The sequence below is a fragment of the Diabrotica virgifera genome, chromosome 2 (assembly GCF_917563875.1).
Source record: "Diabrotica virgifera virgifera chromosome 2, PGI_DIABVI_V3a".
Taxonomy (NCBI): Eukaryota; Metazoa; Arthropoda; class Insecta; order Coleoptera; family Chrysomelidae; genus Diabrotica; species Diabrotica virgifera.
Genome location: NC_065444.1, coordinates 125903045 through 125927862, shown reverse-complemented (window position 1 = coordinate 125927862; position 24818 = coordinate 125903045).

Sequence of the window (24818 nt, the reverse complement as noted above, 5' to 3'; positions counted from 1 at the left end):
GGGACACCCTGTATACATTATTATTATATGTCAAAAAGGACAATGTGATATACTAATCGATGGGTCTGAGCATTTTTCAAAAAAACAGTTAGTATTTTAATTATTGAATATATTCCAAATTACAGATATAACTTTGTTATTTTCTATTATCTTGTAAATGGTAGAGAATAAAAATTTGATATTTTGCAGTTATGTATAACTTTACAAACCCTATCAAATTAGCTATCAAAATGACAGTGTTGCCATTTAAGAAAATCGACGATGACGTCATATCTCTAAATTGGGACACCCTGTATACATTATTATTGAATGTCAAAAAGGACAATTTGAAATACTAATCGACGGGTCTGAGCATTTTCCAAAAAAACAATTAGTATTTGAGATATTGAATTTATTCCACTTTACAGACTCTCTCTGTATATATATATATATATATATATATATATATCTCTCTCTCAGAGACTGACTGTCTCTGTCTCTGGGCCAAAACTGTATGATTGCTGACTGGCCGGGAGCGTGCATCTTTTTTTGTTTTTATTCTCTGGATAAACAGTGTACTAGTTCCTTCCATTCTCTTCTATTTTTCTCTGTTTTGACTTCACCCCATCTTAGTTTAGTCCAATTTTTTCGTGTTCTCTCATTGTTGTTCTTTTCCAGCTGTTATCTGGTCTTCATCTCTTTCTTTTCCCCTCTGGTTGGTATTCAAGTGCTTGTCTTGCTTGTTGCTTTGATCTTTCCTCAAAGTGTGACCAATCCATTTCCATTTTTTTTCTTGACTCTAGTAGATCTGTTTAATCAATCAATCAATCAATATTCTTTATTTAATCTGACTTTTACAAGTATTGAAATGCGTCAAATACAATCTATGATCAGTAAAAAACTATAAGTAAAAAACAAGTTAACATAAAAAGATATATAATTTTGAACTATACGCAGCATACAACGAACCCGATGTCATAACATCAAAATCGGACGTCCACGCTGGATGGGCCATGTTGAACGGATGTTGGAGACCGAAACACCAAAACATATAATGAGGCAAGCACCAGTAGAGAGAAGGTCAAAGGGAAGACCCAAACTTAGATACATGGAACAAGTGGAACAAGATCTGAAAACACTTGAGATTACCCACTGGAAGAACAAAGCAAGGAACAGAAGAGAATGGAGGAAAATCCTAGACCAAGCCAAGACCCAAAAAGGGTTGTCGAGCTACTGATGATGATGATAAAAACATATAAAATATGCACAAAAACATACAAATTGTTAAAAAGATGACTGCAAGTATTCCTCGAACGAATAGAAAGTGTTTACCAGAAGTAAGTCCTTAACTGTTCTCTTAAATACATAAATATTTTACTCTTTAACATAATTAGGTAATTTATTATACTATACACACGAACGCATGTTGGGTAAGGACCCTTGCCCACAACGGTCAAGTGGCGAACAGGGGTCACCAAATCATTTCTGTAACAAAAATTATAGCCACTCATTAAGGAAACATCATTTCTGCAAATAAAATTGCATCTATGTTACTTTACATAAACAACACAACTGAAAATATACAGCGAAATTACAGTTAAAATATTTAATTGTTTAAAAACTGGTCTACAGGAATCCAAGCGCCTTCCAAACGTCATGGTACGAATATTTTTTTTTGAAGAACAAGCACCTTATTAATTCGCGAGCAATTTCCCCAACAAACTAAGCAATATTGCAAAATTGACTGTACCGGGTGTCCCAATAAGAATGGCTCTCGGCCATATCTCAGGAACCGTTTATAGTAGAGCTTTGAAATAAAAAATTTTATAACAAAAGTTGCCTCAGGAAAAGCCTGGAAATTATTTTCATAATTGAGGGTCCACCGCTAGAGGGCGTAATTGAATATCAAAAATTAAAAAATCTAAATTTTACAAAATTTTCCTAATGAAGGGGCACTATAAATCCGATTATTGTATTCTTCATAAAATTCTGCGCATATTTGATTTAACAAGTTTAACTCTACTTTTGCAAATAAGAGGTGGGGGTGAGTGGGAACCTTGTTATGAAAAAATGGCTGTAAGTCCGGTTCTGCTAAATCAAATTTTGAAAACTGGGTCTTGTTGAAGACAGATCTTTTTCTTCAATGTAAGCGTGATAATTTTGAACCATCCTAATAAGTAATAAGCCAGATGGGAGGCGTTATTTAATGTTCTTCAGAAATCTAGTTTTCTTTGGAAAATATTAAATACAAGTATGCATTTTTAATCATACTTTATAAAATTAGATTAAATTAGCAATAGAATAGCGAAAACCGCATGTCGATAACCGCATAACTGTTACTATCACCGGTAAACTAAGCTAATGAAAAGTAGTGTGCTGTGGAAAAAAACAAAATAACATTTTCCAGATGTCAACGTATAAAAATATAATTAATTAAAACAACAATATAAAGAAAAACGATACTATTAAAATTAAATATAACAAAGAACAAAAAGAACTACTTAGTGACGACCTAAATATTCAAATTGTTGCCCATCATACACTACTCTAGAATACATTAAACAGAGAATACTAAACGCCATTAAAAGCATATCGAGAGCAGAAATTGAGACTGCTGTTCAATCTACTCTTGAAAGAGTAAATGTTTGCAACGAAAATGATGGGCAAAAATTTGAACATTTATGTCATCACTAAATAGTTGTTTTTATTTCTTTGTAATAGGGCTTTTCAACGCTTCTCATTTGTTTCGAGCCTCTGTCATATGCCGTATAATCCGTGTATAATATTAATATACGAGATATGAACGAGGCTCGAAACAAATGAAAAGCGTTGAAAAGACCTAATATACGTTGACAGCTGGAAAATGCTTCTTTGTTGTTTCCATAGCACACTACTTTTCCTAAACTTCGTTTACCGGTGACAGTAATAGTTATGTTTTTAAATTTACACGTTTTGTAAGATATCTCGAGATAGAAAAAAGATATTAACATGCGGTTTTCGCTATTCTGTTGCTAATTTTGTCTAATTTTGTAATATGGTATTAATAATGCATGTTTGTATTTAATATTTTCCAAAGAAAACTAGATTTCTGAAAAAAATTAAATAACGCCTTCTAGCTGGCATATTACTCAGTAAGTTGGTTCGAAATCATAACTTTTACATTGACGAAAAAGATCTGTCTTCAACAAGACCAAGTTTGTAAAATTTGATTAAGCAGAACCGGACTCACAGCCAGTTTTTCATAACAAGGTTCCCACTCACCCCCACCTCTTGTTTCCAAAGGTAGACCTAAACTTGTGAAATCACATATGCGTAGATTTTTATGAAGAATACGACGATTGGATTTCTAGTGCCCCTTCATTAGGAATATTTTGTAAAATTTAGATTTTTTAATTTTTGATATTCAATTACGCCCTCTAGCGGTGGTCCCACAATTATGAAAATAATTTCCAGGCTTTTCCTGAGGCAACTTTTGTAATAAAATTTTTTATTTCAAAGCTCTACTATAAACGGTTCCTGAGATATGGCCGAGAGCCATTCTTATTGGGACACCCGGTACATTAGCAGAATAGTAAAGTTTTAAGATATCTAGGGAGACAAAATTCCCAAGTTGCCATAGAACATAATAGTGCACAGACAATCTTCCCACTACATAATCAACGTGAGAGCTCCAAGACAAATTAGAATCCAGGTAAACACCTAACAACTTAGTGGAGTGGCTATTTACCACTGACCCATTGTCAAGTTTTACTGATGGACTCATCTGCATAATAGTAGAAGGTGAAAAGGTTACCATATTGGTCTTTGATCCATTTAAGATTAGGGCATTTTTTAAACAGTAATGAGTCATACTTTTTACAAGACAGTTTGCTTTTTGTACTACATGAAAAAAATTATTGCAATTTAGTGCAACTGTGGTATCGTCAGCAAATTGAGTGACATCACAGCCTAATTGCTGTTCCACGTTTTCTACTCGAACGCTTATTGCGTCCGAAAAATTATCTAATGGATTCCGAACCAAACATGTTGAGCTATCGTTTATCAGTTAATTTAAATCATTGACGAAAATCAAAAATAAAAGATGGCCAATGATACTTCCGTGTGGAACTCCGGAGATGACACTTTCTTCTGAAGAAAATATTATATTCCCATTCACATTGACCTTAATTTTTTGAAACCTTTTCGATAAAAAGTTGAACTATGATAAAGTTTTTTCAGCAGTATTGGATGACTAGTTTGCTTTGTTGTTTCCCATAGTTCTGTATTAGTTATTTTGTTTGGCCAGTATATTTTCAGGATTTTTCTTAGAGATTTGTTTACAAAAGTTTGCAGTTTTTAAATTGTATTTTCTCTTTGCATGTTTCTATTCTGTAGAGTAGTATACTTTTGATGCAACTATTAATGATTTTAATTTTTATTGTTTCCTATATTTTGCTTATTTTTGCCAAATTCTCGTCTGCAGGTATATTATTTTTACACCCCCGCTCCTTTCCATGACTGATCCCAGATATGTCAACTTATCTACCTCTTCTACTTCCTTAGATGGATAGATACGTTTATTGACAATTTTTACATAGTAAACACTACATGTCATGTCACAATATAAATAAGTCACTTTTGTGTACATAAGTTTTGTGGAAATAACTAAGAAATAATACAAGAACACATAATACTTATAACATATACAGTGAAAAATAGAAATATAGAAATATAAAAAAAAAACAATTCAGTTAGGTGTAATATAGTTTTCATAAAAAACGACCACACTAGGAGCTCAAGCAAACAAATTCCTCTATACTATAGAAAAGGGTGTTCCAGCAGGAAGTGTTTTGCTTATTTATAAAATTATTTAGAATTCATTGCCTTAATATCAATATTTTTGTTTAGGTTTAAAAAACAATTATGCTGATTATAATCTATTGTATTAAGTTGTTCTATTATCTCTTATCGTTTTATTATTTAGATGGTTATTATTTTTTAAAAAGTTTGGTTTTCCTTGTATTTATTCTGAGTCCGATCGTGTCGGAGTACTGTGCCAATTTGTCAATTTTTGTTTGCATATGATTTCGGTGTTCGGTTAGCATGCAGATGTCATCTGCAAATTCGAGATCTTCTAACTGTTTGAATAGGTTCAACCTGATGCCTGTTCGATCATCGATTACTTTTCTCATTACTCAATCTATCATAATAAGGAATAAGGTAGGTAGGGGATAGTACACAACCCTGTTTGGCTCCACCTTCTATGGCTATTTCTTCTGTTAATTCACCTGAATGTTCCAGTTTGGCGTTGTATCCTTCGTAGAAGTGCTAATTAAAGTTTGTGATTTTTAATGGTATTCCATTATAATCTTAAGATTTTCCACATCTGCACTCTATTCCCATGGTCAAAGGCCTTTTTGAAGTCGATAAAAGTTACATCTATATCTTTGTTCCATTCATTTGTTTCTTCCGAGCTAATTCTAAGGGTGCAAATGTGGTCAATGGTGGGGTTTAGCACGGAAACCTGCGTGGCTGCTTCTCAGTTTTTTATCTAGTTTCGGCTTCAATCTTTCCAATTGATTTTGGTCAACACTTGGGATTAGAAAGTAATTGGTTACTTCGGCTAAAGAAATTCCTGTAAGACATTATAATGTCAATGACTACCCAGTGACTATCAAGAAAGAGACAACAGTAGGAACTTGTATATACCCGTGACGTCCATAATCTGTCAGACACTCAACATCCGTCAAGATCCGATAATTCCAACGACAACTTCGACCAAATGATTGTAATTGCAGGCCAGTCTGTAAATCGGGTGGAGAAAAAGAAATTAAGGGAATTTCTTCGGCGGTATCGTGACATCTTCGTACCGAAAGGATAAAAGACAGGAAGAACTGCGGTTATCAAACATAATATTGATACTGGTAACGCTAAGCCAATTCGTCAAACAGCTTGATGATTGCCAAAGTCGAAGAGAGATGAAGCTGAAAGGATTGTGCAGGAAATGAAGAAAGACGGGGTGATAGAACCATGTACCAGCTCGTGGGTCTCTCAGGTGGTCTTGGTCAAGTAAAAAGACGGAAGTGCGACGTTACCAAAAACGATAGTTATCCTCTGTCTCTGTCTCGGATCGACGACACGTTGGATACGTAGGCTAGAAGTAAATTATTTCCTACGTTTGACTTGAAGTCTGAATAATGACAGGTAGATATGGACCCAGTGGATAAGAAGAACCCGGCCTTCTCCACAGGATCTGGATTATGGCAACTCAACGTCATGCCATTTTAACTCTGTAATGCTCCTGAGACATTTGAGAGGCTTATGGAAAATGGGTTGAAAGGTTTATCTTGAAAAACATGCCTTGTGTATTTAGACCACATAATCGTCTTAGGGGAGACTTTTGAAGACCATCTGAAGAACTAAGAAGACTACCCAGTTGATGTTAAACCCCAAGAAATTTAGCTATTTTAAAGTAAAGTCAATTATCTAGGTCATAATCAGCAAATAAGAAGTAGCCGTGGGTAAGAGAAAAGTCGAAGATTCAATAAGGAATAGTCAGAACCGACTGACAAACATCAAGTGTGAAGTTTTCTGGGGCTATGTATTTAGTATTGGAGATTTAACAAGAAATTTGCAGATATCGCTAAGGCATTGAAGCGACTTGAATAGGAAGCAAGAGATAACTACTGGGATGGAGACTGCCAAACGGCCTTTGAAACCTTAAAGAAGCATTTAATTACAGCGCCAATATTAGGCTATCCACTGCTAGAAGTAGAGTTTATCTTAGGAACCGTTGAAGTATTACGTAACGCAGGTTGGGGGCGGGGTTAAAAATCTTCAAAAATCGCGTTACGTAATACTTGAACGCTCCCTTAGATACGGATGTAAGTAATGTGGGAATTGAAGGACTTGTATCTAAGATTAAAGGAGGTGCAATACCTCTATGAAAAGTCAATACCTCTTTGAAAAGAATTTTCTAATCCTAACCGACCAGGCCACCCTTAAGTGGTTATTATGGTGTAAGAATCCAGAGGTTCAGTGGATATTAAAAACTATTTGACTAGAATACATTTGCTACCACTAATATGTTTTCCCATCACTTTCAATATAACATATGAAATAAGAACAGATAATGATATAAAGTATTTCTAATCTATAATTGGATTGTAATTTTTAAAGTCTTCCTTCATTTTCAGAATATGAAGCGTATGATTTTGTCATTATTGGAGCTGGTGTCACTGGATGTGTACTGGCAAACAGATTATCTGAAATAAGTGATTGGAAGATTTTACTTCTTGAAGCAGGTGATTATGGAGACAATGAAACTTTGCCTATCCCTGGGTTGTTTGGTCTTAAACTGCTTTCAGATTACAACTGGGGATATCTCACTACACCACAAACACACATGTGCCTTGGTAAGTGAAGAAGGTATATATTTATATCATCATAAACTACAATTAGTTTCACCTTTTTCTTTTATTGTCCACACTTAGACGACTTAGAATTTAAAAGTTAGAATAATTTACATATTCAACAAGCAAAGCAAATTGCGTATTTATTTCATATGCTTTAATATTGTTCTGTTGTGTGCATTCTTCATTCAGTCTCTTACTTTTATACCTTCTTTTACCTTTTTACATAGAATCAACATTAAGTAATGGCAACAATATAAGGTCACGTCTACATTCACTCACGTATCACTGTTTATAACGTTTGCAAGTTACTTACGACAAAAATTAGAAAAAATCCTTTGTAAAAGGTATAACATTTTATTAAAATCCCTTTAAAGGGCTAAATCACAACAAAACGTTTTCGATTTTATAAAAAATCATCATCAGTGTTAGACAGATTTAATGCTAGCTGAGCCGTCAAAGAAATATTAGGGTAAAAATCCTTAAAATAAAATATGGATGCATTAAAGGTGCATACTTAAATGAAATGCCTGATGGATACATGGCAAAAAGGATAATGCCCTTAGGTAATGTATTGAATTTCCCAACACGTGGAATGCAAGTTGAGTCGTTTACATTCCAATGACTTAATGGCAACTCGGAGTTGCCATATGCACCTTTAATTCATCCATATTATATTTAAAGGGTTTTTACCCTAATATTTCTTTGGTGGCTCAGCTAGCATCCAATGTCTCTAACACTGATGATGATTTTTTATAAAATCGAAAACGCTCTGTTGTGATGTAGCCCTTTAAAGGGATTTTAATAAAATTTTATACCTTTTACAAAGGATTTTTGCCAATTTTTGTGATTGATGGTATACAGCCAACTACAGGAAAAATTTTCTTTTCCTTGTACGACATACGTACGGGTTTTTTTGTACGACATACTTTTCCTTGTACGGATTTTACATACGACACGTCAGGAACAAAAGCGGTATTTTTTCGTGAATTTTTCGCTTATTTTAAAACTTTTTTACTCTAATTTTCGTTTCGGCATTATTGAAATTTTTTTACTAATTGTACATGCATATATATATTCATTATTTTCGTAGATATGTTACAGTTCAAGTTGATTCTCAGTTGTCAACTCCAACTGAAACGAGCAGTAAAAGTTGATTTTAAAAATTTAAATCAACTTTTACTAGTTGGAGTTGACTCTTCCTGGATCGATTCAGTAAATGTTGATTATACGAGAATCTCACGTGCATTTTTGATGAGTGTGCGTTTCTTTGTTTTGACCGTTTTAACTACTTATTAGTATAGCCTGTAACGTCGCCCCCGTTAGGTAAATTATTCTGATTCGATATTTTGCACAAACTTACTCAAAGAAATACATCCGTATAACAATCCTTATAACAAATACACAGGGTGTCACGCGGTACCGCGGTCGAACAATTGTTTTTGTTTTAACCAAATTCACAAAAATAATTTTTATCTACTCTATCTCATATTATGTAAAGCAGCGGTTCTCAATCTGTGGTACATGTACCACTGGTGGTACATATCATTATTTGCGGTCCTGCCAAAGACAAACCATTTTCATTTCCAATAATGACACGAGCCGTCTCGCCGTGCCTCGGAGAGCACGTTAAGCCGTCGGTGTCCCTGGGCTAGTGTATATCGACACTAGTTACTTGAAGCAGGGTTAAAGATGAAATTGGCGCCGGAACTGTCCGAAAGGCAAAAATGCCATACGATATTATATATATTTTGAAAGCCAGAAACTAAAAAAATCAAAAATTAAAGCTACCTCTATAAGATCCTAAAGAAATTTTTGTCATTATTTCATTAATAAGATATTATTTTTAATTATCAACAATGAGCGCTAAGCGTGTATTGAGGCGGCCGTCAATGTGAGTGCGAGTGAGATTCACCATTGGACGGCCGGAATGGTGCATCTCTTTAGCACTCACCATTGACGGCCGCCTAATACGCACTTAGCGCTCATTGTTAATAATGAAAGATAAAGCTTAGTAATAAAATATGTAGTGACAAAAATTTCTGCTGGATCTTGTAGAGGGGGCTATAAACTTTGATTTGGTCACTTTCTGACTTTCATAATAATGGATTTTAACCGAGTTATTAAGCCTTGAAAATGGCTATTTTCGCATTTTTCAAATTTTAAATCGCGTATAACTCGACAACAATCAATTTTAGAGAAAAATCACAAAATACCTTTTTTTGCTCAGACTAACCCAAATGATCTAAAAAAAATTGTTCGAAGTGAAAAAATTATTTTTGTGAATTAGTCTAAAAAAATTGTTTAAACAATTTATCGATCAATGTACTGCCTGGCACCCAGTAGATTTGTTAAAAAGACCTCTTGAGTAAGTTTGTGCAAAAATTTCGAATCGGAGTAATTTACCTAACGGGGGCGACGATACAGCCTAGACTAATTTGAACATATTCAGTAACATTTAATTTCTAGAATCGGCTGTTTGTGTGAATCAGAATCAACTTTTACTAAATGGCATTGGAAAGAGTATACTTTTCCTAGTTGGAGTCTACTTTTACTAGTAAATGTTGAATATAAATCTTCATTTTATATTTATAATCAACTTTTACTGAAACCAGCCGTTAGAGTCGACTCCAACTAGTTGGAGTCAACTCCAACTGGATAATCAACTTGAACTGTAACAGATATACTATTATTCTGAGATATTCACACATACAGATACGCACTGAACTGTTTATTGTTTTTACATCTTTTTTCAAATGTTTCTTAAATTTTTCGGTGCCAAGAACTGTTTCTATGTTAAAGATTCAGAAAAAAAATACTCTAACAGACCAACTCCTTACATGTACTGTGATTTGATTGTCAATCACCAACACATGGCATCTCGAGAACCCGGTATATGGTCCAGTGCCCTAATTTGGGTGGCCTGAATGTTTTGTTTATATTTTAAGGTTTGCAGATATGAATAGAACACAAAGACAGTATTAATATTTTGAAGTTAGTTAACGTTCTACCTTTGTTAAAGAAACATGAAATCCACAGCAATATTCAATCATTGTATTTTTTAAATCCTAAAGCCCTGAGATTAATTATTAGTAACATCGTATTAAGAATACAAAGATTACAATGGACCGGACATGTGATAAGAATGGGAGCGAATAGGCTACCAAAACGAGCACTGAACACTAGAAGACACAGTAAGCAGCGACACACAAGCCCCTTTAGGAATCCGTTTATGGAGAAGAGCAGCCACAGACAAACAAAAGTGGGGGCAAAAAATAAAGGAGGCCAAGTAGGCTATTGATTATGTACTATAGAAAGGAACTACAACGTTAACGGGGTTTTATTATTTGATATGGTCAATGAATCTCTATATATGAAAAAACCGCGGAGTGCTACCATTTAAAGGGGTGCGTTTTTGAGAAATTGGTGAATTAGTCCCTGGGCACAGGTTACATTAGGGTGAGTTCTATACACTTTTAGTACAAATACGTCTATACAAAAATTGTTCCTGGTTAAATTTCCTATCCAAATATAACTTTTGAAAGTCAAAGATACTTTTTTTTACTAAAATATATTCAAAAGAAAAAGCACAAAGAAACCCAAAAGAAAGAAATTTTGTTTTTTGTCCCATAACTTTTATCCACGGGGATATAGGTAAGGTATTGCTTCACAGAAAAAAAGTTACATATTTTCTCTTTAAAATGATGTTTGGTAGAGGTCATTAGGATTTACAGTTTTCAAAATATGATTTTTCAAATTTCGCCACTCACATCAATTTTGGGCAATTTTCCTTGTTATTTCGCTAATATTGCTCTGTAACTTTTTTCTACGCAGCTTTAGGCATATGCAATGGTACATGTAAGAGGAATAGAAATCAATTACCTTTAAAATTTTCTACTGTATAATGTTGTACGACTTCTTTTAAAGAGGTTATCATTTTCAAGATTTTATACTTTTAACGAGTTTTTATATTTTTTACGATTATTTTTTAACTTTCCCATTATAATTTTTTTTCTACATTTAGGTATATATTATATGTATAATAAAAATGAAAGCTTATTCTGTTTTATAAGTATTATAAAAAATTCCAGGATTATTTTTGAATAAGATATGCTTTTTCAAAATGTAATAAGTAGGTACTTGCAACGATTTTTGATTTTTGGATTATTTTTTAAATTTCTCATTATAACTTTTTTATGTGATTGTGTGTTATGATTAAATCTTCTTTTTTATAGGTAATACTTTCGATCCACGTGACTCGGCAGGGCAAATTTCAAAATATGAATTAATTTCAATATTTGCTGTCAAAGCTCCTGCACCACAAGCTTTGCTTGAAAAAATAGCATGTAAATGTACCAAAGGATGTACAAAAATCTGCGGTTGTAGGAAGATAGGAATTAGTTGTTTAATATTCTGCAAAGGGTGCATGTGCATGGGTACTAATTGTGGGAACTCTAAGATAACTTAGGTGTCAGAGGAAGATATTGAAGCTAATGCTAACGAACAGATGGACTTTGATTTTGAAAATTTTTTAAATGTCAACGTTTAAATAATTTTAACTAAAGTGATGTTTTCTAAGACTAATGTTTATGTAATTTTTGTAAAAGAAATAATTTGAAATAATACAGGTAAAAAATATCAAAGAATCACTCGGTTTCCATTATTTAAATATAGATGATACACCATTTTAAAGAACAGAAAGCAAGCTCTCTTTATTGAGCAATATATATTCATGTACAAGAAAAAAAAAGTTATAATGAGAAATTTAAAAAATAATACTAAAATCAAAAATCGTTGCAAGTACTTATTACATTTTGAAAAATAATATCTTATTCAAAAATAATCCTAGAATGTTTTGTAATACACCATTTTAAAGTAAACAAAATAAGCTTTTATTATTATATAATATAATATATACCTAAATGTAGAAGAAAAAAGTTATAATGAGAAATTTTAAAAATAATCGTAAAAAATGTAAAAAATAATATTTTTTGTTATATTAGGTGTCATATAATATATAATATAATATTATATTATATATACTATATATAATGTATTATTATATAATATATAGTATATTATATAATACTATTATTTTATTTTTATATTATATTATAAAAATCGTTAAAAGTATAAAACGTTGAAAAACCATAATCTCTTTAAAAAAAAGTCGTATAACGATACACAGTAGACCATTTTAAAGGTAATTAACTGATTTCTATTTCTATTACGTGTACCATTGCATATACCTAAATTTACGTAGAAAAAAGTTACAGCACAATATTTGCGAAATAACAAGGAAAATTGCCCAAAATTGCTGTGAGTGGCGAATTTTGAAAAATCATATTTCGAAAACTATAAATTCTAATTACTTCTACTAAACAAAATTTTAAAGAAGAAATATGTAGGTTTTTTTTTTCTGTAAAGCAATGTCTATACCTCGTGGACAAAAGTTATGGGACAAAAAACAAAATTTCTTTCTTTTGGGTTTCTTTGTGCTTTTTCTTTTGAATATATTTTTGTAAAAAAAAGTATCATTGACTTTAAAAAGTGATATTTAGATAAGAAATTTAACCAGGAACAATTTTTATGTAGGTAGGTTTGTACCAAAAGTGCATGGAACTCACCCTAATGTAACCTGTGCCCAGGGACTAATTCAGCCATTTCTCAAAAACGCACCGCTTTAAATGGTAGCACTCCGCGGTTTTTTCATATATAGATATCCATTGACCATATGAAATAATAAAATCCCGTTAACGTTGTAGTTCCTTTTAGCTATCTTATTTTGAATATAATCAATAGCCTAAAGGCTCAATTTGGGATGTAGTGCTGTATAAAAAGAAGAACATCGTATTATATTGTAATAAAACGAGCGATTCGTGTTTATATACTTTATTAATTTATTTATACAAGTTTTCTTTTACAAACTCTAGCTTAAACTAAACTCTCCTAACGACTCGATTCTCTTAAATATAAAATAACGTCTTCTCGAGAATTGTAGAATTCGCCACTTCTAGTTATTGTGTGACCTTCCATATACCGCACGTCTTTCTCCACCGATTCCACGTAAATCGTGCTCTCGCCAGAATGATGGAACCGTTTGGAGCTGTTACTTGCGGTTGGTGATTCATTCTTTTGTTACATTGCTCCCATCTTAAGATCTGAGCGTCCCAATCAACAACTCTAGGTGAAGGCCCAGGATGGCGGAATCTACACGACTCTCCAGCTCTGCATACACACTTCAAAAAGAAATAACAGTCTACTGTCTTTGAAGGGTATGACATCTTCGGGTTCATGCAACACACAGTAATTCGTACGCCGGTTTCTCTGCAGACCACTTCGAGCATGCTTCTCACAATCTTTCAATCTAGATTTTCTACTACATGGCCTATTTTTGGTAAAACCAAATTTGTGATGTCATAATTACACACAATTTTCTTCAAATTAGTAAGAGCACGCCATAATATGTTCTCGTAGTTTGGCGTATCTGTATAACACTTCCTGGTCACCATATAAAGCAAAGGTTGAGAACCATCTTCTAATCGCAGCACTCTTCCTATTTTAGCGAACGGCTCCACGGGCGAGAAATTGACGCTAGCAGTAGCAGTAAAATGAACTTAAGGTTCCGCGGAACGGAATAGGAATAGCCGATTTGTACCGACTACAGGGCCCTGATTCTAATTCATTTCGACAGTCGCAATTTCATTTCGACACCGCCATGACAGCCGCAGAATATAGCGATTCTTATTCATTTCGATATTAGTTACAACTGGGGATATTAATCTTATCATGTTGAGACTGCTCAGAATTTGGGTTGGCGCTCCCGTTTATTGGAACTTTTTGATAGTCTGGGAAAATTATCGAAAAAATGCCATTGTTGGGAAAAATTATTTACCAGCTATTTTATTGCTAAAATCGAATCTTAAGATTGCATATACAGTGCGTCCATAAAGTAACGCATAAATTCATTATTTCGTAAACCAGCGACATTAATGAAAAATCCTGAAACGGGTCGATTTTTATTTTTAGATTCAGATTTTTTGGCATATATATCATACTAGTGACGTCATCCATCTGGGCGCGATGACGTAATCGATGATTTTTTTAAATGAGAATGGTCATGTGATAGCTCATTTGAAAGGGTATTCAATTCTCTATTCACTAATATAAACATTTACCTAATTATTTATACAAGGTGTTCAAAAAACATTTTTTTAATTAAAATAATTGAAACAAAAAGAAGAATGTACGTAATTTATTTAATTCAAAATACGTTTTACTGTTGTCAGAAAACAGGAAAAAAATGTTTATTTGAGAAATAAATATTGTTTTTTGCTTAAATTCAATGTTAAAGCTGCCACCCACCTGTCGCTTGGCAGTTTGAACATTTCGTTTAAGCGAAAATCAATGTTTATTTGTCAAATAAAATTTTTTTCTGTTTACTGACAGTAGTAAAATGTATTTTGAATTAAATAATTACATTATATTCTTCTTTTTGTCTCACTTATTTTAATTAAAAAATGTTTTTTGAACACACTGTATAAATAATTATGTTAATGTTTATATTCTTGGATAGAGAATTGGATACCCTTTTAAATGAGTTATCATATGACCCCTATTCTCATTTAAAAAAATCATCGATTAAGTCATCACGCCCAGATGGATGACTTCACTAGTATGATATATATGCCAAAAAACCGTAATTTAAAAATAAAAATCGACGTGTTTCGGGAATTTTCCTTAAAGTAACCACTTTACGAAATAACGAATTTATGCGTTACTTTATTAGTAATATGGGGTATGACAAGTCCGCAGAAAGTGTGTTATTTTATTTATAAACAAATTAGCACTTCTAAATCTTCTTTATTTTTCAATTAGTGGTCTGTAACTCCTAAAATTTTTCCTTTGAGCCAAAAACACTCAAATAAAAATTCACCGTAATTTAGTTCTGCACAAAGTTATTTTTTTTCCGATTTCCTTCAACAAAAATTTTACTCAGAAAATCCGAGTTTTCCCAAAAAATCTGCAATTTTCAATTAAAATTTTAGGGAAGTACCTAATTATTTATCAATAATTAAATAATTGATGACATGAAAGATTTATTATAGTAGATTATACAGAGGGGCTAAATTATGGAATAAATTCATTTCTTTAAAACGGACGATTTTGGAGCAAAATCCCGAAAGAGGTCGATTTTTATTTTTAAATTACAATTTTTTGGCATATATTTTTTACTAGTGACGTCATCCATCTGAGCGTGATGACGTAATCGATAATTTTGTTAATGGGAATAGGGGTCGTGTGGTAGGTCATTTGAAAGGGCGTTCAATTATCTATTCAGTAATATAAACATTATTATCATTAGGTATTTATACAGGGTTGCCAAAAAAAATTTTTGAATTAAATTAATTGGCGCAAAAAGAATGTATGTAATTTATTTAACTCAAAATACATTGTACTGCTGTCAGAAAATAGAAGAAAAGGTTTATTTCACAAATAAGCATTTCTTTTCGCTTAAATTAAATCACAAACAGCCTCCCTCCTACCTATTGGCAGTTTGAACATTTAATTTAAGCTAAAAGCAATGTTTATTTGCAAAATAAACATTTTTTTCTATTTTCTGACAGCAATAGAATGTATTTTGAGTTAAATAAATTACATGCATTCTTCTTCTTGCGTCAATTAATTTAATTCAAAAATTTTTTTGGCCTCCCTGTATAAATAATGATATTAATGTTTATAATACTGAATAGATAATTGAACGCCTTTGTAAATGAGCTACAACACGAACCCCTATTCCTATTTAAAAAAAATAATCGATTACGTCATCACGCTCGGATGGATGACGTCACTAGTTTGAAATATATGCCAAGAAATTTAATTTAAAAATAAAAATCGACCTGTTTCGGGATTTTTCTCTAAAATCGTCCATTTTAGAGAAAATGAATTTATTCCATAATTTAGCCCCTCTCTGTATATCAGGAGACCGGCGACAATCTAACCAATAGTTTAGCAATAATTAAAATGTTAATTAAAAAATGATTATGATACACCAGAATAACTATGATTTTCGTATAAAAAAGCACTATACCTATTCAACGTTCCTTACAGGATTGAAATTGGACCATTTGAGCGGTCTCAGGAATGTTATAAAGAAACAATTTTTTGGCTTATAAACAAATAGAACCCCTCAGAAAATATTAGATTTAATTAAATTAAGTTAACGCTGTTGAAAAGGGCACGGCTTCTGTGTCCTTTACGAAGAAAAACAAATTGAATTGCGAGGAGTGATTCCAGGTATAACCGGTCAAATTTGACCGGCATTTGCGACAGAGTTATAAACAACAGGATTTTAATCTTTGAACCATTAGATACCTTTTAATTCCGGTCCTCTTTGTACATACAAATTTTCATATCTTCAAGACACTTATAACAAAAAAGATTTATGACACTGTCACCAAATTATTTAATTATTGATAAATAATTACTTCCCTCAAATTTTAGTTGAAAATTAAAGATTTTGTTTGGAAAACCCGAATTTTCCGAGGAAAATTTCCGTCGAAGGAAATTGGAATAAATTATCAATGTACAGAATTACTGTCAATTTTTATGTGAGTGTTTTGGTTTAAAGTTAAAATTTTCGGAGTTATAGAGCAATAATAAAAAAAGATTTCGGAGCACTAATTTGTTTATAAACAAAATAGCACACTTTCTGTGGACTTTGCACAGCTATATTACTAATATAGGAAGTCTTAAGATTTGATTTCAGCATGTCCAGCAATAAAATAGCTGGTAATTAATTTTTCTTGTTTTTTACTAATTTTCCCAGATTATTACCTTACATCTTTCATTGAGTTGATGATTCATGTTGTGGACATTCTCAATTATTATATTTCTAATTTAATACTATTCTATCTAATTCCTCAAAACAAGCAAATTTCAATTAAACCCAGCTATATTATAATACCTTTTGCTTTAGTTTTCCTTGCAAGAAATAAACAAAACACATCTAAACTAAACCTAACCTCGCTTTTGGCCAATCATTCATCTCCGTGTCAAATAATTTCGACAGTCGAAATTATAATATCAACACCCTTTTTAAAGTCGCTATTAATTTCGATAGTCGCTATTTCATGACGTCACTTCGTTAGTTCAACTAAAATCCACAAGGCTCGCACAATCGCATTTCAACCGTCGCCATATTGAAAGCGACTTGTTTAGTGTCGAAATTTGATTTAGAATCAGGGCCCAGGACTTGTGCGTAGTCGGTTCAGTTCGGCTATTCCCATTCCGTTCTGCGGAACCTTAAGTTCATTTTACTGCTACTGCTAGCGTCAATTTCTCGCCCGTAGAGCCGTAGGCTTAGGCCGCTGATTTCTTAACTCGTCCAGGCGGCAGAACTTTCTACTGAATACGGACGAGATTCCTTTATAGCCCAGTCGGGATAGTATTTGACCTTGCATTAGGAGCTGCCCCAAATTTTATTTTTCTAATCTTTAGGGAAGGTCAATATTAGTATAAAGGACATCGCACACATCTTATGGAAAATATAATGTCACTCAAATTCAATAAAACTTACATGAATAGATTCGTTTCAATGTAACGGTCACTTATTATCATTGCGCCAACTCTGAATTTTCAGTAATAAGAGCAGGAATTGATATAAATTAATCTGAAATCAAATGGGTAGGTACATAAGTTAGAGAGAGAAAAAATATTTTAAGATATCCAAATTATCGGGACTTCATAAATCTTTTAAGATTATTAAGCCTCTTACCTTGTAAATCATAAATGACAACGCACTTCCAGTGACGCACCGTAAAACAAGGGTATTTAACGCACTAATGAGAATTTAACAGAATTTTATTTAATTAACACTATTGAATTACGACTTAAATTGCATTCTACTGTGTTTTAACATTATCGATCAATTAAAAGAAAATTAGGCAAATCGTTTGCTTTAGAAAGAATCAAAAGTTTTTGTCACTAGTCAACTTTATCTGGTAATTATTGTAAACTAGTAATTATTATAAAAGGTCGTTACGTTCCGCCAAATGGTTAGTTTTTGTCGAACTGTTGTTCTACTATTAACTATTTTAATTAGTGAAAATGCAGTGTTATATTTGTGATGTTCGAGTTCGTGCTAGAGGTTTTCGTCGAATTGAGAACTTAGATAATCTTCCACCAAGATTTCAGGAGATTGCATTGGGTCGCCGCATGAACAACAATCTACCGGAAGCCAATTTTGATATTGGGATTGTGATTCACATAAACTGCTACAGATACATCATTGAAGAAATTGAACAAGGTAATGATGATAATGTGAATGCTTGTAGATTCAAGTGTGTATTACAAAGAAATAATTTATGTTTTGTATGTGATAGAGCTAGAAATCTTGAACGTTTGTCATTAGAAGCTAGAGTAGATATCTACATGAAACGAGAGATTTTTGTAGGAAAGGGTGCTTTATGTTGCAGTGATCACATAAATGATGACAGTATGTTAGATCATAATATAATAGAGAATTTGCGTGGTAATATGCGTAATTTTAACTTAAGTCCGAAAGAAGTTTCAGAGTGGTTTCAAGCGTTACGTCTGACAGCAATTGAAAATACTACTAATCGTTTCGAGACAGACACGGGTATTCAAGAGGACGACTTCAAAGCATTGACAAACTTAAGCAAAAATAATTTTCAAGATCTTTATACTTATTGCGATGAGGTCGTAGTTTATGATGGAACTAGAGTTATTACTAAAAAGGATTTAATTACATTTCTTATGAAATTAAAATACAATTTAAGTGACGATTTATTAAAAATTTTGTGCTCATATTCTAGCAGATCCAACGTTAGTCTGACAATAACTGCAGTACGTACAAGTCTTTGTCAACGATTTGTTAGAGAAAATCTGGGTTTAGAAGCAATTGGTCGCCAAGAATTTATTAGAACCCATATTACAGATTTTGCTAACTCTTTGTACAATCCGAATCCTGACAATCCTCAAGCCATTATTTACATAGATGGAACCTATCTCAAAATTCCCAAATCGTCTAATTTTCGAAGTCTTCGCCAAACTTACTGTCTACATAAGGGTTATCATTTAATCAAACCTGTTTTAATAGTCGGACCTGACGGATATATTTTGGACGTACAAGGCCCCTATTTTTCTGATTCAAGAAATAACGATGCTGCAATTTTACAACATCACCTTGAAGATGAGGAACAAGACGAAGTAAATAACTTGCGTAACTGGCTGCAACCAAATGATATTGTAATTGTAGATAGAGGCTATCGTGATTCTATTCATTTATTAAATTATTTAGGCCTAGAATGTCATATGCCACCACTTCTACCAAGAGGACAAAGACAGTTGTCTACTGAAGATGCTAATAAAGCGCGATTAATTACTAAAACAAGATGGATAGTTGAAGCTCGGAATGGACATTTAAATAGTATTTTTAAATTGTTTTGTGGATTAATGCCGGTCCATCATGTGCCTAATATTAGAATGTTTTTAAAAATTGGGTGCAGTTTAATTAATAAATATTTTCCACCTATTCAAATGCAAGGTGCAACTGCAGAATTGGCAGAAACAATGCAGGAATTGGCTGCATATGAAAATGTCGTAAAAGCTCGTGTTGAAGTTGACCGTTTGGACTTACAACGTATTCAAGACGATGCATGGGTGAATTTAGATGAACTTATTTTACCAGAATTTTCCATTTTGTCGTTACAACAGATTAGAGATTTGGCTATTGGAATCTACCAAGTAAAACTTGCACCCAGTTACATTCAAGATAAATTACAGAGAGAAAACATTGAACATTTTACATTTCAAGCACTTTTAGAAGAATAGGGTCTTCTTAGAGCTCGTATTTACTCTAGATTTCGTCAGGCGACTAAACATCAATTATGGATAGCTTTTCAACCACTCCATCTAGAAAATGACGGTGACAATATACCAATCGACGGCTACTACTGCACTTGCAAAACTGGTGCACGAACTGTTGGATGCTGTGCTCATGTTGCAAGTGTATTATGGTATCTAGGGTATGCAAGGCAGGACACAAATGTAAGGTATCCATCAACACAGTTATTACATTCTGTCTTAGACGCTGCTAATAGAGACGTGCATTTGAATCAGTAATTGTTGACTTTTTGAATACCACAACTTGGTTTTTAATTTTTTTATATATATTTTTAATAATTAATGACAACATGGATTAGGCCTAATGGGGAAACCATGCAAAAAAACGCGCCTTGCATTTTACCTCAATGGTGGTGGGGAAATGAATGCATTATTTAATCAAAATTAGTTACAGATTTTATGTATACTTACCATACATAAATAATAAAAAATTTATTAGTATTCCACAACATTTAAACAGGCGAACCACTCACCATTGATAATTTTTAACGAACGCCTATGTAATAATTATATATTTGGTGAGAAGTAGGAAAGTCTAAATAGTTTCACTAATCCGCTTTTAGGACCCGCTGGGTTTAAGCTGCTTTGAATAGCACCCTGAGTAATAGTAATTGTAACTGACATTTTTATGAACTCCCAAAATATGTTTTTGATAAACTTTAATTGCAATTTGCGCCGTAATTAATCATAATTAAGAGTTGGCGCAATGATAAGATTTGACCGTTAATTTAAAACGAATCTATTCGTATAAATTTTATTGAATTTGAGTGTATTGATGTCCTTTAAAATCTTGACTGAATTCCACTGTTGCGTTAGCCGCCATCTTGATTTTAAACGAGAACCGTTTTTGCTCAATATCTCCGCCATTTTCAATTTTTTGACAAAAAGTATAGAAACTGAAATTGTTGAAAATGTAATTTTCTATAATTTCATTTAGTATAATTTTTTCGTGCGGTCGATATTTTCCGAGTTACGAGGGGAAAATAGTGACAGTTGTAGCATAATTCTTGAATTATTGAATTGTCTAGTTTATTATTAGTTTTACAACAAATATATTTCTGTACAAAAATGAAGATAATTAAATTTTGTACAATTTTGATGCCACTCATTTTTTTGACAAAATCAATATTTAAGGTAGTACGTATGTGGTAAAGGTGCGAGTGTAAGACCTGATTGATTTTGTAGCAATTGTTTTTGTTCAATATCTCCGCCATTTTCAACTTTTCGACAAAAAGTGTAAGAACTGAAATTGTTGCAATTACAATTTACTATAATTTTTCGAGAGAATCAGAGGCGGGTCTACAAGGGGGGAATGGGAAAATTCCCCCCAACAGGGTCCAAAATTAAAAAAATTGTTGAAACATCACGATATATTAGCTGAAATAAAACTTAAAATATCGACAGACAAATTCAACCAATAAAACCAGCTAGTTAATAAAATTAAGTGAACTTAATGCATATCATGTCTTTGTATGTCTTTTATATACTTAGTTTGGTTGATGTTTCATTGGAAGTTTCAAAAATTGTATAAAATATAATTCTCTTTATTTTTGTTTATGTACAATTATGTCGTAAAGTTAATAATAAATGAGACAATTCAATAATAATGCTTCCCCTCAGCTTCCATTATTTTCCCCCTTAACTTGGAGAATACTGATTGTATAAAAAAATTGTGCCAAAGAAATTGTAGGAAATTGCATTTGGAACAATTTTCTTTCCCACCATTTATGTCGAAAAGTTGAAAATGTCGCAGATATTAAGCAACAACAGTTCTCATTTAAAATCAATATGGCGGCTAATGCAACCGCGGAATTCAGTCGAGATTTTAAATTTACACTACTATTGATCTCTCCTAAAGGATAGAATTATAAAATTTGGGGCAGCTCGGAAACAAAATTCAATTCAATAATTATGCTCCCCCCACCACTTTTTAATATTATCCCATGTAACTCGGAAAATATCAACCGTATGAAAAAAATTGTTAAAAAGAAATTGTAGGAAATTATATTTTGAACAATTTTAGTTGAAAATGGCGTAGATATTGAACAAAAACAATTGCTATAAAATCAATCCAGTGTTACCCTCGCGCCATTACCGCATACGTACTACCTTAAATATTAATTTTAGCAAAAAAATTAGAGAGATTAAAATTATGTAGAATTTAATTTTATTCATTTTTGTATAGGTACATATTTGTTGTAAAACTAATAATAAACGAGATAATTCAATAATTCAATAATTATGCTCCAACTCTCACTATTTTTCCCTCATAACTCGGAAAATGTCGACCGCACAAAAAAATTATAATAAATGAAATTATAGAAAATCGCATTTTCAACAATTTTAGTTTCTACACTTTTTGTCAAAAAATTGAAAATGGCGGAGATATTGAGCAAAAACGGTTCTCGTTTAAAATCAAGATGGCAGCTAACGCAACAGTAGAATTCAGTCGAGATTTTAAATTTTTACTAATATTGACCCTCCCTAAAGATTAGAAAAATAAAATTTGGGGCAGCTCCTAATGCAAGGTTAGGCCTGTTATTCGTCTAACCCGACTGGACTATTAGCCATCTCGAGGTTTTGGGCAACACAGTGGGCTAGAGAGACGTTTTCTGGAACACTAAACAGATTTTGCTGAACTTCTGTGGTCACGCCGAATCTAGCACTCTTTCTCTCTACGTAATTTGACATAAATTCCTTAAAACTTGGCTGTGCGGCATCTATCATCTCCTGTTGGGACTCGGGCTTCTTCTGTTTAATTTGAACCAGCATATGGTGCAAGACGATTTATGTGAATAACTTTTGGTTTACCGTTTGGAAACTTCTTAATTCTGTATATTACGTCATTTATTTTCTTCTTAACTTCATACGGACCTTCCCATTGTCTTTGCAGTTTAGGACACAAGCGTCGACGACGTTGTGGATTATAAAGCCAGACAAGATCACCTACTTCGAAGCTTTCATTCTTGCATCGAGAAGCATATTGATCTTTCATTATGCCACTTCACGTTGTTCATTCGTAACTTTGGGCGGTCGACGTATTCTTCGCCTGCAGCATGTTCCTCGGAAGGCCGGCAGCCAAACTCTAGATCGCAGGGCAAACGAACTGCACGACCCACCATCAGGCAGGTTGTACAGACCTGTAGTTTCATTCACGGCCGAGCGATAGGCCATCAGGAATAAATTACTGTGCTGGTCCCAATCTCGCTGATGTTCAGATACAACTTTGGACAAGTGTTTTCCCATCGTTCGGTTCATCCTCTCGACCATTCCATCTGATTGAGGATGCAAGGTGCAAGTTCTGGTCTTATTGACACCAATTAATTTACAAACGTTTTGGAAAAGGGCTGACTCAAAATTTCGCCCTTGGTCAGAATGTATCTCCAAGGGAACAACAAATCGGCTGAAGAATTCTTTAACAAGTACCTCTGCAACAGTAGCAGCTTCTTGATTTGGTAATGCATAGGCCTCTTGTCCATTTCGTAAAATAATCCATAGCTACCAGGATATATTTATTTCCAGCATCGGTTTCCGGGAATGGAACTGCAATATCGATCGCTACTCTTTCCATAGGACTACTTATAATGTTGTACTGTCTCATAGGTGCTCTCTTTTTACCAACTGGACCATTACTGGATGCACACAGTTCACATTTCTGGCACCATCTTCGTACATCATCTTTACAGTTCACCCAATAGAATCGTTCTCGCACCTTTTGTAGAGTCCTCGTAATACCAAAGTGTCCACCTGATGCACCGTCATGCAACTGACGCAATACTTCTGACACTTAACCTTTAGGTACAATCAACTGAAGCTTGGATTCTGTACCATCATCACTCTCAAAGGTTCTGTACAGAAGATCATCTTTTAGTACCAGGCATTTCCATTGGCTCCAGTAGGCCTTGACTTCTGGACTACATGCACTAATGTTCTGCCAACTTGGTCTCTCACTTCATTCATTCTTTTGTTACAATATGTTTGGCTAACCAACGTATCATAAATATGTTATAATATATATCACTTAAAATTTGTACAGTGTTTATTACTATACAGTATAAGATATGTTAATCCCAGAGAACGGCAGTTCTCGCCAGTGGCGCACAACCCTCGTACATACGACACTATATATACACGAAATTTTCGATTTTAAAATCTGACTCAATTGAAAATTGTGCCAAATCCCATCTTAAAGCATAGGAAAAGACTCGCCAATATATCAACCATCCATTTTGGTCCAAGGGTGTGGATTTTACGGCCCTTCCCATTTAGGTTCTGTTTTTCGTTCTCGTCCCCAAAACTCCCAAAAATTTAGAAATTTAAGTCCGAATTTTGCTGCTTCTGATAGTACTGATTACCATTCCAACGTATGTTTAATTTCGAAAATCGGTTATACCGTTCAAAAGTTACCGAGCTCAGAAGTATGACTCAACTTTTATTGAAAAAGGGAAAAATGTTTGTGGATATGTATGTATGTATGTGGAAAAGTTACACATATCTAAATTTTTTCTCTGTGTTTCAAGA